This window comes from Zingiber officinale, chromosome 3B (genome assembly GCF_018446385.1).
Source record: "Zingiber officinale cultivar Zhangliang chromosome 3B, Zo_v1.1, whole genome shotgun sequence".
Taxonomy (NCBI): domain Eukaryota; kingdom Viridiplantae; phylum Streptophyta; class Magnoliopsida; order Zingiberales; family Zingiberaceae; genus Zingiber; species Zingiber officinale.
In genome coordinates this window covers 77,610,639-77,627,024 of record NC_055991.1, presented here as the reverse complement: position 1 = coordinate 77,627,024, position 16,386 = coordinate 77,610,639, and the positions used below count along the sequence as shown (strand labels likewise).

General features: G+C 39.8%; 1 pseudogene; it reads left to right on the top strand.

Moving 5' to 3' along the window:
- Window positions 1-8,883: 8,883 nt before the first annotated feature.
- LOC122054952 overlaps window positions 8,884-16,386 on the top strand; it is a 30,893-nt pseudogene continuing 23,390 nt past the window's right edge.

Sequence of the window (16,386 nt, the reverse complement as noted above, 5' to 3'; positions counted from 1 at the left end):
AGGTAGATTGCCCATCGGCATTGCATATCGAATTGATCTCGGCAGTACTATATGTAGTTCATACACATCGAATTGCATAATAAAAGGCCTTTTTTTTTGCCTTCTTAAGAGAACTCTGATTGAATACTGTAGTAGTTATTTAAATGCATGAAAATAGAAGAATATTGTGGTTGTTCTTCGTTTTTGGATGCATTTGTTCTATTGAATTAGGTTTTTATACATATTTTGTATTGATATTAAAAATTAAAGTTCATATTAAATTTACATCCAGGATCGATTCCTAGATAACACAGAATTAATTTCTTTCAATTGGGAGACATCTTAGGAATGCTAGTGGCGGAGTGATGAGTCGTTCGTAGCCGGTGGAACATGTATGATGCCGGATAGGAGAAAAAAAAAATAGCGCCAAAGAACTAGTAGTTGGGCCAAGCCCACATAAAAGCCCAACACATATTCTGCCACATCCATCTCTAAAACCGTAATGGCCTCACTTGCTTCGACAAACCCCTCTTGATTTGTAATTTGTGGGGTCCATCTAAATCAAGGGTCTAAAAAAGTGAATCATCCTCTGATCCGTAAGTTACGGACCAGAGGATTTGTTCTCCATCTTCTGGTCCAAAAAAACATGGATCAGAGAATCTGATTTGAACAAGGTAGGGGTTCAAGAGGGGGAGGACAGATCCTTTGGTCTGCAAATTATGAATCAGAGGATGATCTTCTTTTTTAGACCTTAATTTGGATGGACCCCACCTATTTAAAGGTGGAGTCTATCCAAATCAAAAGTCCTCATGCAAGGGACCATCCCCTGGTCCATAATTTGCGGACTAGAGGATCTCTATTGCAAGGAGGACGAATCCTCTGGTCTGTAAATTACAGATCAGAGGATGATCCACTTTTTTAGACCCTTGATTTGGATGAACCCCACCTATTTAAAGGTGGGGTCTATCCAAAACAAGAGTTCTCATACAAGAGACCATCCCCTGGTTCATAATTTGCAAACCAGAGGATCCCTACTGTAGGGAGGACGGATCCTCTGGTCCGCAAATTACGGATCAGAAGATGATCCATTTTTTAGATCCTTTGATTTGGGTGGACCCCACCTATTTAAAGGTGAGTCTATCCAAATCAAAAATCCTCATGCAATGGACCATCCCCTGGTCCACAATTTACGGATCAGAGGATCCCTACTGCAAGGAGGATAGATCCTCTGGTCCGCAAATTGCGGATCAGAGGATGATCCACTTTTTTAGACCCTTGATTTGGATGGACCCCACATATTTAAAAGGTGGAGCCTATCCAAATTAAGAGTCCTCATGCAAGAGACCATCCCTGGTCCACAATTTGCGGACCAGAGGATCCCTACTGCAGGGAGAACAACTCCTCTGGTTCGCAAATTACGGATCAAAGGATGATCCATTTTTTTAGACCCTTGATTTGGATGGACCCCACCTATTTAAAGGTGGAGTCTATCCAAATCAAGAGTCCTCATGCAAGAGACCATCCCCCGGTCCACAATTTATGGATCAGAGGATCCCTACTGCAATGAGAATGGATCCTCTGATCCGTAAATTATGGTTCAAATGATGATCCACTTTTTTAGACCTTTAATTTAGATGGACTCCACTTATTTAAAGGTACAGTCTATCCAAATCAAGAGTCCTCATGCAAGGGACCATCCCCTGGTCCACAATTTGCGGACTAGAGGATCCCTACTGCAAGGAGAACGAATCCTCTGGTCCGCAAATTATGGATCAAAGGATGATCCACTTTTTTAGACCCTTGATTTGGACTATTTAAAGGTGGAGTCTATTCAAATCAAGAGTCCTCATGCAAGAGATCATCCCCTGGTCCACAATTTGCGAACCAGAGGATTCCTACTGTAGGAAGGACGGATCCTCTGGTCTGCAAATTACGGATTAGAAGATGATCCACTTTCTAGATCCTTAATTTGAATGGACCCCACCTATTTAAAGGTGGAGTCTATCCAAATCAAGAGTTCCTGGTCCACAATTTACGGATCAGAGGATTCCTACTGCAGGGAGGATGGATCCTCTGATCCGCAAATTACGGATTAGAGGATGATCCACTTTTTTAGACCCTTGATTTGGATGGACCCCGTTTATTTAAAGGTGGAGTCTATCTAAATACAAAGGACCATTCCTTGATCTACAAACAAAAAGTGGTCTTCCGACGTCGTACCGAGTCGCCGTTCTGCTTCTCGTCGATGTCAATGGCGAAGCGTCCAATTCCTTTGCTCAACCGTGTTCTCGCGGAGAAGATCGTCCCTCCCCTCCAAGACCAGCGCCGGGGTCCTTCTCCCGGTGAAGACAACTAAGGTGATCGTCAATTAGCGTTGATTTTAATCGCCTTTGATTTGGATGACAAACCCTTGCTTCCGATTTGGCAACGATGTGTGGTTATTTGTGCCTATTGTTTCTGATTCGCTGCGTCGATGAAATCTGCTCAGTATCTTGTGATCAACTACTCCTAGTTGGTTGCCTCTTCCAAAGAGTGGTTTTAGCTGTGTCCCCTATTGAGAATCATTGATTTTCAATTGTAAATATGTTATTGGGGAAGATACCATATGGTCGCGTTGGTAGAAATGAGTTTTCTGCAACGAATCATTTGACAACAAGTGCACTGAGAAATTGCTCCAAGTGTGGTAGTATAATCCTCGGATATTGAATTTGATATTTTTTCGTGTACTTTTGAATTTCATATCAGAGATTGTATTATGGATGCTCACTTGATCTTTTGATGGCGGGTTTGATTATTTTCTGAGAGTGATCCTAGCAACCATATCATGATCCTGGCAGCACCACATCTGAGGAATCTGGAAGGAATATAGAATAATATTAATTCAAGCTTTTCTTGTTACAGTGGATTTAGTAATATTTTCTTCTACTGGAACATAATTACCTGATTAGTGACATTTTGACAGTATGCTATCCTAGTTATTACTGCCTGCACATTTGCTATCCTAGTGATTCTTTTTGAATTCTGTTTTCCTCAGAGGAAACAAAAAGTAACAAGGTAACTTGAAACTCAATTTTGTTTTGAAGAGGCATCTATTATAGCCATCATACATGGAAGAGACATCAGCTAAGTCAAATTAAAAACACAATGTTCTGTCCGGTCAAAGCAGAAAAAACACCATTGGATTTTCATGGATGATAATCATACTTTGAGTTGATTACTGTTATTTTTTTTGAAAAAAAAAATACATAAGGCTATATGTAGGACCGATGCACGTGAGAAGGGGGGATCATGCGATTTTAAAAACTTGTTCTTTTTTATTTTGAAACGAGTTCGCAGTGAAAAAGATAACTAAAAAGAAAGAAGGAAAGACAAACACAAGCGATTACTTGGTTCGGAGCCTTCGACGATTTCTACACCAAGATCCACGATCTCTCGGACTGTATCAATGGACAATCCACTAAAAAGCTCTTCCGGAACCGTCAGAAGAGAGAATTGAGTACAAGAACGAAGTAAAGGTCAGTGTAACAAACCTACACTTCCTTTTGCAGATGTAATAAGTATGCACAAAAAATATTGTTATCAACAAGAATGGAAGTTTGGATGCTCTCGTGTGTTGGTGAAAGTCTTTTGGCAGCGGTCGGGCGTAGTTGAGCAGAAGTGTAGTCGCAACACGAAGACGAAGAAGCAGAACGATTTTGATATCGTATGGAAGTCGTACATGAAGGACTGCTCGAACACTTCTTTAAAGCTCATTGGAGGTGCCTACAACAACTCTGAGTTGCCTCCTTTGAGAGCTACGCAGCTTATCTGTGCAAAGTCCGCAACTTATCCGCGTGAGGGTGCCTCCAACACTCTGAGGCGCCTCTAATGCACCTCTCAGTCGCCTCCAGCGCACTCCAGGGCGCGTTCTCGCAGTGGAAACTTCATCTTGCTGAGGGCACCTCCGACGGATTGAGGGTGCCTCCGACGGATCCAGGGCACCTCCAAGTGCTGCTCCGAGCACCTCTGAGGCGTCTCAGCCACTGTTCATTCGAGGCTAATTTTTGTCATTTAGCCTGCAAAACATAGAATTTCGTTCCGTGCCGGGCAAAACTTACCGTTCCGCTCGTGCACCGAAATCGGCACCGAAATAGCGAAGATTTCGTTGCATCCGCGCACTTGTCGTAGCGCGATAGCATGAGCAAAGCCACCAGATGCTTCCAGTGCCACTGGAAGAGTCGTGGGGCGCCTGAAGCGTCGCGGGCACCGAAGGCATCACGGGTGCCGGAGGCGTCACCACGCGACATTTCTGGCGGCGTCGAAAGGGTCACGGGATGCTTCTGGCGCCACCGGAAGTGTCGTCAGGCGTCTCTAGTGCCGCTGGACGCCTCTGGCGCCATCAGAGGCGTCCGCGAGGAGTCGGAGGCGTGGGGCCCAGCGGGCGAGTCACGGGAGTCGTATTTAAATAAATCAAACAATTCCCACTTCCACTTAATTGTGATATTTTAAAGAGGCTTTCATAAACCCTAATTAAATTATCTCAATAAAATATAAAAATTATATTTAAATTTTTTTAAAAAATTAATAAATTTTATTAAATAATATTCTGAAATTGTTTTTACTATTTTAAAAATTCTAAAAAAAAATGTCTTATAAAAATTCTAATAAATCAAATTTATATTCTTATATATATATTTTAATTATTTTATATTTTATTACTATTTTAATGTTTAATTGATATTCTAATTTTTTACTATTTTAAATATATATTATTTAAATTATTAATTAATTAAATAAATAAATAGTTAATTTATATGATCATTATATATAAAATAGTATTTTGTATTAATTTATATAATTATGATTATTTAATTTGGATATTGGAGAACTATAAAAGTTATCTAAATAAATATTACAAGAACCATTTGTTCCATTTGATTTACGTCACTCCTTTTAGTAAGGTAACATATTATGATATATCAATTTTAATTTGAGTTATTTATACATCAATTATTTTTTTTTAAAGAAAACTATATTTAATTATTTTTTATAACAATATTAAGTTATTTAATAATGGAGAACTTATATAAAATCAATATATAACTTATTTTTAAATTATACACAATAAATATATTTATCTAATAATTATTATATATAAATAAAAAAAAATACCGAAACTATATCGGTACGACACGATACAATTCCGAAACAGTATCGTTCCAGTCTGGAACCGAAACCTCGATACAAGTCAAAATTTTAAACCTTGGTTAGCACAATATAAAATAGAATGATTATTAGTTAGATTCTGTCTTTCCAAGAGCATGATCCAGTCATAGTCTCAACTTAGACTTTCAAAATGAATCTAAGCTCGACCAACACCTACAGTTCCACTGGGATTCATCTTCACTGGATCGCTCTCCTCTAGTAACTTACCTCACTTATCATTTGCAGACTTGCCTCTTGACCAACCAGGTCTTCCTGTTGGAATCACACATTTGGATTTCAGCCAATCATTTAAAATTGAACATCCTGACTATATTTCGACCAACTGTCAAACCCGTAGGCCCAACTGGACTATCTATCAGAATTACACATCTGGACTTCAGCCTGGTGTTAAGTCTTCTAAACTCGTCAATTCTTACACACTCGGTAAAAAGGTTAGATAACATAATATCTAACTTTAATCCATTTGTCATTCATCAAAATTTGAGTTTGACCATCGGTGTCAACTGCACCAACACTATAATCATATAACTATGATTGAGTGGTACAAGTACAATTTTGTCCATATGCAATGAGACAATGGTATGAATCATTTAATTGATGTCTAATATGCCTTCTTGGGAGGGGTAACTGCTAAGGGGGTTAACTTGTGGTGCTTCAATGAGGGGGAAAGCGCTTGGGTTCCTTGTAACATTTGAACAAAGATTAGAATGGGCGCCAAGATTAGACTCGGCGTGGCCACTTCAATGCTTAAATTAGCATAGGGGTTAGCTAGATATGAAGGTTGTAGAGCAGTAAAGTTTTCAGATTGTTGTGTGCTCATACCTTCACCTACAAGAGAGGGTGACCTTTTAGAGATGTAGCTATGCCCTTACGTTATTCACGTGCTCCGAGATGAACACTTGTTGCCCACGCCATCCGGGAGAAACAGCTATGTTACCCACATTTTTCGGGATAAACGACTACGTTGCCCACGTCCTCCAGGAGAGAATGACTATGTTGTTCATGTGGAGAAACAATTTCAATGAGCCATGTAGGATACAAGTCCCGCTTGAAGGAGTCAAGCGACCAGGCTGAGGAAGTCAGGAGTTGATGAGTCGGGTGTTGAGGAGTCGGGCGATCGAGCTGAGGGAGTCGGGTCACCGGTTGAGGGAGTTGGTTAGCCGAGTTAAGGGCTAGGGCGGTTGAGGTGAGAGAGTCGGGTGTGTCACCTTGACCAAGGTTGCTTTATGCTCCCCTTTACTTATAGCTTTGCTTGATTGTTGACCAAGTGCTTGACTTCTGCCTTGATCCTACCACGTGGATACCTTCGCTATTCGTCACATCATAAGCCTCCCTGTTGAGTTTAGTCAAAGGAATCTTGAGAGTTTGACTGACAGGACAGAAGTGCGTTATGACTCAACTACAAACCTGAACTTTAGGGTTGACGTGGTTGAACGACCTTATCACCACACTATTGATTGCCCAAGGAATCCGCGAGTCAGGGGTCATCAATGCAAGCGATATGCGATATCAAGTATCAAAGTTATGATTGGCGAGTCCCATTAGCCATTAATGTGAACCGGTCTAAGTTTGACACATGGCGACGCCATGCCGAGGGATCAATCGAGGTGACTGTTGTGATCCTACGAATTTGGGCACGTGATCCAACAGTCTAGTGCAGTAGCCCACATTTTTTGTCTCTAAGATTTGATGACTTAGATTTTCGTGCTCGAGCTTTGTTAGGTTTAGCAAGAGGAGAATGTCGTCGCATTCTTCGTCGTCTTTAAGTTCTAGTAGCAGTGATCTTCTGCGGCATCGCAAACCTTTGTTATTATAAGTTTCTTCGTCGTGCCTGCACTCCGGCCCTCGCTGTTCCTTTCTTCTCCATTCTCCCTAGTCTTCCAACCTATCCATGGCGGCTGAAAGCATTTCCACTCTTAGTACACCTCGATGATGTTGGATTTTAATGTACGGGACTTGGACCAATTGCGATTAAGTTTGAAATTCATGTTGACCACCGATTAGTAATCCTGAATGCTCTTGATCGACCTTCTCTTCCACCTGCAGATTTTGTCACCCTTTTGAAGGGTCAACTGTTAGATGACCTACGATTTCACATTATGAGTTTCTTTACTAGGGCTTTCAATACTTCCATATTCCTCTTCAACACCTGACACCCAACTCTTTATGTTGCGGGGTAGTCATTATTTTCCGTTTGTACCGAATTCCCCTCATGCCCCAAGTCTTCCATTATTTTTTTCTATCCAAAGAAGATGGATGTTGGGGTCTTCTACTTCGTGGCGAGACCTTCTAGTAGCTTCCTAGACAAGATGTCGACTTTGCACAAGGGATGGCAGCCCATTATGTATTTATTCGACCTTCCACTCCATTCACATGACCGATTGGTTGGCAAATGGAATTGCCAAAGCCACCGAGTCTTCATGTTAGAGCCCACTTATCGCACAAAGACTATTTTGCCTGGCCTCCATTTTGATCTCAAATTCTTGCTCGAGGAGGGTCTTCTATTCGGCTTCGGATTGAGGCTAATTGATGTCGAGCTCCAATCTTCCTTTGGTAAGAATTTTTCCTTTTTTCATCATATGTGATGGCTAATTGAAGGATTTTTACTTTTTGTGCAGCTCAGACAATGTTAAAAGTGTATTTCAACAAATCTCTCAAGTTGACCAAGTCGGAGCTGTAGGATCGCAGTGACCTCGCGTACTGGCTCCTCAGGTGATGTGACTGTGAACAGAGGAGAGCTGCCCCCACCCCGTCCTTCAATGTGGTGGTGCCCGTCTCTTCCGAGGTGTCGGGGGAGCCCCCGAGGATAACTAGGAAAAGACATCAATCATAGGAACCTTTTGAATCAAATATGTGGTTGTCACGACAACTATTGATCCTTTTGAGGCAGAATTCCCCTTGGTCGAGCCAAGCTCCCATCCTAGCGAGGCTCTGTTGGTTGTCATTGTTGCGTCAGCGAGTAAGTGATGGTTCGTCTTTGACGCCAAGCGTGTCGGGTGGCCAGGATACTCTTCGAGCGCCTCAAGATGCGATAACAATAAGATCAATCAATGTGGCGAGGCTCTGGACGAGCTCTGGACCGGCGCTGGTGAAGTTGCGAAGGGCAAATTCTTCGTGGGTCTAGCTCAGCCAGTATCTCTTGACTCAATCGGGGTGAGAAAGAGTAAGCTTTAGGGTGTCAAAGCGAGGTTGTTATTCTTTGAGATTCAATTCTGATTTTCTATTGTAGTTGTGGGCCAAGATAATGGAGTTCACTTTCCGAGTCTTGACTTTCTTCAACCCCAATGAGTTATGTGAGCTCGATTAGAGGAAGATGGCAACTGGATAAACTATCACTGAGCAGGATCAAAAAGAGTCATTAGAAAAATTGCATTTGACGTCATTCGTATATTGATGTAACAGAGTGGCGTTCTCGAATCGGCCCAAGTGATCCTCGGGATTGGTTGACTCAGTGTATTCTTTGAGTTGAGGTGTCCGGAAGTTATGTGGCAATTCATCCTCTAGGACAATTCTTGAGAAAGGCGTGCCATTCAAATTTTTCTCTTCGACGGAAAAAGACCTCTTTCCCTTATTTAGATTCTGAGGAGGCGTCTCTCTAGCTCTAGATCCGACTAGGTGTTCCTCGGGTGGGGCCACCACCTGAGTATGTGGAATCGCAAATGCAGCTAGGGTAGGACTAGTTGAACCCGCCGCGACACGATGTGGAATGGGAGGCACCTCTGTCGAAGTAGTAGGTACTTCTTTAGGCGTCAAATTCATGGATGGGAAGTGGCTAAAGAACCCGCTGCACTGCCTAATCGACTAGCCTTTGAAAGTCTTCTCGTCGTAGTGACAATTTTCCCCCGAGCTATGCCACCTGCCGAGCTAGGATCCTCGACAGTTCTACCTAGTTCCACCATCACAACGCTTCATGTGTCGTTTCCTTCAGACGTCGTCAATTTATTTCTGTTTGAGAAAATGGTCTGGTGAGTCCAGGGGTAACTATTGAGGGGAAAGCACTTGGGTTCCCCGCAACACTTGAACATACATTAGAATGGGCGCCGAGGTTAGACTCGGCATGGCCATTCCGATGCTCGAATTAGCACAGGGGCTAGCCAGAAAAGAAAGTTGTAGGGTAGTAAAGATTTTAGATGGTTGTGTGTGCATACCTACGCCCGTGGGAGCGGACGACCTTTTATAGAGATGTAGATGCACCTTCACTTTCTCCACGTGTCCCTAGATGAATGCTTATGTTGCCCACATCCTCCAGAAATGACTATGTTACTGACGTTTTCAAAGATAAATAGCTACATTGCCCATGCCCTCCGAAAGAGAACGATTACTTTGCCCATGTCTTCGGGGAGAAATGGTTTTAACAAGCCATGTAGGAGGCGACCGGGCTAAGGGAGTCAGGCGATCGGGCTGAGGGAGTTAGGAGTTGATGGAGTTGTGTGGCCAAGCTGAGAGAGTTAGGTGTGTTTCCTTGACCAAGATTGACTTTCTGTTCCCCTTAACTTATAGTTCCGCTTGACTATTGACTAAGGGCTTGACTTCTGCCTTGACCCTACAACGTGGAGACCTCCGCTATCCGCCACATCAACATTATTTCATTCCTAGTGTTATGTTGAAATATTACAGCTCAATAGGTGTGTCTTTTGTTTCTGTAATTTGTCTAGATTTCTTGGTGTTGTATATTTTACATTGTTCTGATGCTCTGTGTTGTGCTGAAATATTACAACTGCATAGCTGTAACTTATTTTCAATATTTTCTTTTGGTATTTGTCTGGGTTCCATACGCTTGAGAGCTAATCCATCTAATTGAATTAAGATGTTTGCATGCAACTTGTGCATCTAAATTACTGCATTTGTTTTTATTTATTCGACTAATTGCCAATTAAGTTGGCATCATGTTGATTCTCCAACAGCCACTTGAAGAACTTATATCATCCTCTTTTCATAAGAATTTATTTCATGTTTTTTTCATAACTATTAATTTACTTTGTGCTTTCGTCTACATTGTGATTATGGAGTAGTAGTAGTAGGTTCTGAGGTATGTGATAAAAATGGAAATCCTAATCATGTGGAGAATGGATATGCTCTTCTTCTGTCAAACGGTCATGGGACTGAGCTAAAGCTGGGAGGGAAAAGGTACCGTAACCTTGTCACTTATCCAAAGTAAGTAGAACAAATATAAAGGTCTCTAAATGTTGGTAAAGTTGTTTTTGTTTGCCAATCAAGTTTTAATTTTGTAATGCTACCATACCACTTTATACAGGATCAAACCTGCATCTCAATTGAGGTAGAGTTTAGGTAGGGGTTATGAGATTCTTAGTAGTTATTTTTGAACAATTAAATGCCTTAATTCACCTAAGGCGTTGAACTAGCTTTCACAGAATAATTATATCAATTGAGCATTTACTTCACGAGTGAAGAAAACAATATACTATAAAATCTCGACTACTTTGAGGATAGGTGCATTGTTTTTTTCCTCCCTCCAGCGTTGTAGCTTTCCTTGGGGCAATAGATATTAGGAATGAAACTAAAACTCATGATAGAAGGAAGTATGACAATAACACTAATTGTATTCAAGTTGGTTTACTTTCGTTTCCCTGAGGAAAATGCAATATCCTGAAGGGAAATGATATAATATGCTTGTAGCAGTATCCTGTAAATAACTAAAAGTCATTGCCCATATATGAAGTCAATGTAAAGAATAAGGATTATAAACAAAGCAAGTCTAATGAAATCATTATAAGAATCATATCGACCATCTCAGAATACAGTCAAAATAAGAATTTATTTTGTTTCTGCATTAAATATTACTTTGACTATCCCCAACATAATGGGGAGAGAATTATATAGTCCATGTCAAAATATTTGTTTTTTTTTTTGTTTCTTATGTTAGTGGTAGATGAAAGGGAGCCTTGCACAACGGTAAAGTTATCATCATGTGACCTTGTGGTTAGGGATTTGAGTCGCAGAAATAACCTTTCGCAATGTAAGATAAGATTGCATATAATAGATCTAATATAGTTCAACCCGTATTAGCGGGAGTTTCGTATTAGCGGGGGTTTCGTGGACCATCGCATTAGTCGTAGATGGTCCAATTGCTACAGTTTTCTTAATTCACAGAATATATCTTTACAGATATATTTCCATTGATGTGGGTAAAATTAACCACCAACCTGACTATGCTGAAATGGCTTTTACATGTATGACCCTTGATCAACCTCTTGTCAATTGGATTGAATGCTCTCACCATGAGAGTTCTTCTCATTATATAGAAAATGTTAGTGATTTACAAGACTGATTTTCAGCCATAAATCTAGGCTAATTTCTAGTAATCTATTTAAATCAATTTGTTAAATCAGGAAGTTATAATTATACTATTAATTACAATACATTTACAGCTAAGGAAATTACATCTATAATATATTTACAGCTATTAATTAAGGCTTGATATATGTTGTCATATATGTCTCATTTTTGATGTATGCTGTCATATATGATGTAATCCCCCTCAAATTGATGTTGGTCGATCAAGAAGAATCAATTTGCCTACTAGAAACTAATGACATATTCATGTCAAGTCCTTAGTAAATATATCAACTATTTGAAGGTTGGTGGAAATATATATATATATATAAAAAGGACAATCCAGTGCACGAAGCTCCCGTCATGCGGGATCCCTAGGAAGGATCCATTGTACGCAGTCTTACCTTGCTTTTTGCAAGAGGCTGTTTCCAGGATTCGAACCCGTGACCTTTTGGTCACATGGCAACAACTAGTGTTATCAACATGAAGCAGAGTAGACTGAGAGAAACCAAGCTTAGCTAGAAGACCACGATATTCGGACTCGATAGAAGAATTAGAAACACGATCTTGCTTCTTGCTCTTCCAAGAAATCAAGGAATTACCGAGAAACCCGCGATAGATCGGCGACTATCAGGCTAAATCAACATCACTATAGGCAACAAGATGAAGAGGAGAACCAGCTGAAAAAACAATCCATGACAAGGTATCCCACGAAGATATTGAATGATTCGATGAATAATAGCTAAATGTAGATGATGGGGATTTGTCATGAATTGACAAACTTGTTGAACAATAAAGGAAATGCCCGATCGAGTAACAATCAAATAGTTCAAGTTGATCACCAATTGTCAAAATATAGTAGGATCAGAAAGAAGATTACCCTCACACTAGTACTGTGTTTACTTCAAGTTGAGTAGCTAAAGTAGAAGCATCTTGGAGACCAATTAAATGAAGTAAATTTTGTGTGTACTTATGTTGATGCAAAAAATACCAGAAGAATCAGTATGAACTTCCAAACCCAAGAAATAAGAGGACCAAGATCCTTCATATGAAATGAGACTTGAAGATGTTTCAAAAGAGCAATTAAGATAGAATCAGCCCAGTCATAACAATATCATTAATATAAACTAGGAGAATAACAATACTAGTAGATGTCTTGCAAAGAAATAAAGATGAATCATATTGGCTTTTCTTGAATGAAAATTGGAGCAAAGTGAATATGAATTTATCAAACAATGCTTGAGGAGCTTGTTTTAACCCATATAGAGATTGTTTCAACTTACAAACATCTAAAGAAGAGGAAGAAGACAACGGTGGAATCATATAAATCTCTTTTTTGATATCACCATAAAGAAACACATTCTTAACATCTCTATGATGAAGTGACCATCCTTGTAAAGCAACAATTGAAATAACCATTTGAACTATTGACATCTTGCAAAAGTCTCGTTATAAGATGTCATACTCTCTTTTGTTACCCAAGGCAACTAATTGTGTCATATATCAATCTAGAGTACCATCTGAACGAAGCTTGATAGAGCGGACCCATTTACAACCAATGGCCTTAACATTTGGGGGGCATAGGTGTGATTGTCCACAAGAGCTTGAAGTTCTTCCATAACCTTGAGTTAACAATCATGTTTAGCAACCTTTGAATAATATGAAGGAATAGTGATGCCGGGTAGGATAGTAATTATCCTGCGGGCTAATAAGAAGTGGAGAATCAAGGAGAAGACAAGAAGAGAACCCGAAGAAATAAAGAGAAACTAGTCGTTTACCAAAAAATTAATTTTATTAATAATAGAGGATCCTCATACAGCTAAAAAGGTGTTTATATAGATTCTAGACCCTAAGACTAAAAAAAAGGAAAGAAATTCTAATATATGAATCTCAATTCCTATCTTGTAAAGAAAGAAGAAATTTTAACATAAAAGAAAATTTCTTAATAGAAATTCTAACAGAAAGAAATTAACAAAATAGGACGCTGATATAGACAAGTCGTAACCCATAAATATTAGAAATACCAAAATTACTCTAAATATCATAAAAATAGACATTATTAAAAATAGCAAAAAGATCTTCGGAGGCTTCGAAAAGGGCTTAAACAGTGCTTTTTGGGTCTAAAACTTGGCGGTTACGACCCAACAATAAATGTAGATCTTTGAATTCTACACGCGAGTCAAAAGTTATAACCCTTTGAAGTTCAAAGGTCATATTGGGTTGATTCTCCATTAGTCTCCTCGGGTTGAAAAGAACTTGCTCTCGAGTTTATAGTAGCCTCATTAGCATCCACCAAATATGGAGTCAAGTGTTCACATGGTCCAATCTTCCGATCCTTCAGCTTATTATGCTAGCCAAATGATCACGAGTTAATACAACCCAGACAATTTTTGACCTCAAAAAGTACTTAATGACAATGACTATCAACCTGAGTTTTGTAATTGGTATTGCTCTCCAGAATGTTTAGTTTTACATGCTCATGAATGCCTCGAAGATACTCTGTCATCTTATCTTCTTTAGGACTAAATCGTCCTACCGTGGAATAAGGGCTAAGTCTAGAACCCCGAATAGGTTTTGCCAATACACAATCTCGAAAGGACTCAAACCTGTATTCTTGTTTCTCGATTTGTAGTTAACTCTGCATGAGGTAACGCCAAGTCCCACTGCTTCGGCTTAGTTCCTCTGAGATATCTTAGAAGATTGCCCAAACTCCGATTCGCTACCTCGGTTTGTCCATCGATCTGACGGTGGTAGGTACTGCTAAAGTTCAATTGGGTGCCTAATTTTCCCATAAGCTCTTCAGAAGTGTACAAGCCTGCATTGGTGAGAATCCCTTTAGATCTCTCGCATACAGTAGGTCTACAAAATAAGCCACATCGCTAGTTAACTTGGCTAATAAAAATTGGTAGAGATGAGGGCCAATGTCTCATCACGATTGAGTGTCCCTCATTATGAAGCTCGCTCATGATCTGTTGCTTTAGAGAGTAATCTGGAATGTATAATTGTAACCCACGAAAAAGATAGCCATTATGTAAAATAAAATCATGTCGGTAATCATCATATACCTCTTGGAATATCTTTCCGAATGAGTTAGCTGTGTATATATTTAGAAAAATCTTAAAGTCTGCAACGTTGGTGCTCATGGTAGTGAGTAATGAAGAATGATGACTCAGGGCATGTGCGACACGATTCAGACTTTCAGGTTCGTGTCTCAGCTTTAAGGTCAACTCTTGTAGGTAAGCCACCCGCTTGGCATGCCACCTGCTCAGTTTGTGTTGACCTTTGATGTACTCTTCATCATCAGTAAACATGATAAATTCCTTCTGTATTAGATAGTGATGCTAGTACTTCAAGGACTGAACAATGATATAGAACTCCAAGTCGTAAGTAGAATAATTTCTCTTGATCTGGATAACTTCTCACTGAAGAAAGCAACTAGACGCCCAGAACACCTCCTATACCAATGCTAGATGCATCACAGTTGACCTCGAACACTTAGTAATAATCAGGAAGTGGTGCCTCAGTCATCTTTTGCTTGACAAGTTGAAAACTAGCCTCTATTTTTTAGACCATTTGAAATCTCGTCCCTTAGACAGTCGGTAATGGAAGTAATCAAAGTGTTAAAATTTCTAATGAACCAATAGTAAAAAGAAGCCAAGCCATGGAAACTCCGGACATCGTGTAAAGTACTCGGCTAAGGCTACTCCCAGACTACATCTATATTTGCTTGATCTCCGTGCACATCATCACTAGACACAATAAAATCAAGAAAAATTACTGATTGAATAAAGAAAGAACACTTCTTCATGTTAACAAATAAGCACTCTGTCTTCAATTTTTCAAAAACAACACGGAGGTGATTGAAGTGTGATGCCCATGTTGGACTGTAGATGAGAATGTCATCAAAGTAAAATCACTACAAACTTTTTTAAAAGACCACAAGATTTGATGCATAAATTTCATGAAGGTGCTGGGTGCATTGGACAATTTAAAAGGCATGACCATCCACTCATACATCCCATATCGCATCTTGAATGCGGTCTTCCATTCATCTCCGAGCCTTATTCTAATCTGGTGGTATCCAGCATGTCCAAGCGGGGAATCGAAAACCTATACTTCATTGTAATCTTGTTGATGGCTCGGTTGTCAATGTACATATGCCATAAACCATCTTTCTTCGGCACTAGTAGGGTTGTTGTACTTCAGCATTAACTCAACGTCCATGGCTAGGACATCACACATGGCAACAAAGCAAAGACAACTCTTTCATACTCCATCTCATCTAAGAATATGGATATAGAAAGTAGATTATTAGTTTTGGTTACCGGAAATGGGATGGTTTTTTGTCGTTGAGGTGCCAACACAATCTTCTTTCCCTTGATGTAAAGAGTGCAAGTATTCTTCCATCCATCGTGGATAACGCTGCGATAATACTACCAACGGCGTCCCAATAGTACATAACATGCATTTGTGGCCACCACATTACAATATTTGCTACCAATTGAACAAGGTACTAGGTATCGTTTGTCTACTATTACTTTTATTCAGCCATGACAGCTTGTACGACTTAAGGTGACGTTTTGTCTTCAACCGTAATTTTTGGATAACCTTTTCGGATACTACATTCTTATAACTACCGCTCGATAATCATCTTGCAGACTTTATTTGTGACGGTGCATGTTTTGTGAAAAATATTAGTTTTCAACCACTCATCCCTTTAGTCGTCTTTGGGAGTCAACAGACTCTTGCGTACGACCAAAGTCTCATGGTCATCATCGTAAAGCATGTCGTCAGCTTCATACTTTGGTTCACCAATTGCTGCTATATCTTCTATCATATCTTCCTTGATCAGTAAATGTTTGCCCTTCAGATTAGCAGAGCAGGATTTTTGTATTGGTTTGTCCTAGG